The sequence below is a fragment of the Nicotiana attenuata genome, unplaced genomic scaffold (genome assembly GCF_001879085.1).
Source record: "Nicotiana attenuata strain UT unplaced genomic scaffold, NIATTr2, whole genome shotgun sequence".
In the NCBI taxonomy this organism is placed as follows: domain Eukaryota; kingdom Viridiplantae; phylum Streptophyta; class Magnoliopsida; order Solanales; family Solanaceae; genus Nicotiana; species Nicotiana attenuata.
In genome coordinates, this window is record NW_017670250.1 from 1,628,094 (window position 1) to 1,629,464 (window position 1,371).

The following is a 1,371-nucleotide window of genomic DNA, read 5'->3' on the forward strand; positions in this document are numbered from 1 at the left end:
TTTATTTTTAGTTAAAGAAATGGTTAAACTTGGGGAGTTTGTTAGTGAAAAGATCATGAGACGTTTCAATTAATTGAAGTTTATTAAATGTGTACATTCGGATTTAAACTGAAATTTATCTAGTTTTATGGAACCTACTATTTCTCATATTTATCAGGATAAATGAGTATATACAATGGGTTCAATATCAGCTGGAATTAAACGTGAAAGAGATTGGATTCTGAAGATGATTCCAACAACGACATCAGGAGCTTTGCAGATGATATACTTGTAAGTAGAATAGCACAAACAGATTTGTTTGTCTTAGTGTATGTAAAGATTTAATATAAATTTAGCTTTGTTCTTATGTAATTTTCTCTTCTATCTCCTCCCATCCTCTGCTTCTTCTTTTTTCCCTCTTGAAATGAAATCAGGAATATGCTTTCATGTTTGGTTTGTTGATATATGGATGGTAGAATAAGATCTTGATGTATGGGGCATAGAAAACAGTGGCGGATGTAACATGAATTCGGCAGAACTCACTGCTTTTGGTTTGATAAAATTAGATATGTATTTCAGAATACACTTACAACTCAGAAGCTATAGTGTCTGCTTTCAAATTGTCATGGAATATGTAAACAATATATCTTCTGGCTTACCTGGTGGGGAGTGATATTCCCGAGGGAAGACTTCCACATATGTTTTAGTATTAGTTATAGTAGGCGTTTGGACATGAATTCTAGATTTTTTTTTTCAAAATCATGAAACATGATTTACACCTCATAACTTGTAAAAATATCAAAATTTACCCCAATTTGATTATCCTACTTGAAATATACAATCAAAATGCTATTGTTTAACTGTTATCATATTCTGTTTTACTGCAATACACAGAAGATGCAAAATCAACTAGGACTGATGTTCCACCATCAATCGCCAAGAGATGTATCTGCCAAAGATGAAAAACTGATGGGGTCATTTTATAAATTTTAAAAATATAGGGTAAATTGGTAAAATTAAAAACTAGCAAATTCTCATTTTCAATTGAAAAAAGTGGTGAGAACCAGTTTTTTAAATTTGAAAATGAATTTTCAAGTGAAAAAAGAAAAATTGGTAAGAATAGGATAACCAAACATTATTTTAAAAAAGAATTTTGAAGAAAAGGAAATTATTATGTCCAAACGGGCTCATAGTTATATACGGAGCGGAGAAGCATTAGACAACTAAAGGATTTTACTGTGTTCAGTAGTTGCATTACCCTATGAACAATTCCATTTACTGTGACAGAGTATTTTTTTCTTCTGCTGATTTAAAACTCAAGAGTGATTGTAGATAGGATGCATTCAAGGAAAAAATGAAAAATTAAACTGATTGAAAATGAATAATGCCTTG

The 1,371-nt window shown here is 30.8% G+C and overlaps 1 long non-coding RNA gene across 1 annotated transcript in view; it reads left to right on the forward strand.

Annotated features, from left to right (window-relative positions):
* Positions 1 to 426, forward strand: part of LOC109236675 — a 1,804-nt gene extending 1,378 nt beyond the window's left edge. The window contains exon 2 of the long non-coding RNA XR_002069528.1: positions 158 to 426. This is a non-coding gene — a long non-coding RNA (uncharacterized LOC109236675). The remainder of the gene's footprint in view (positions 1 to 157) is intronic.
* The last annotated feature ends 945 nt before the right edge of the window (positions 427 to 1,371 follow it).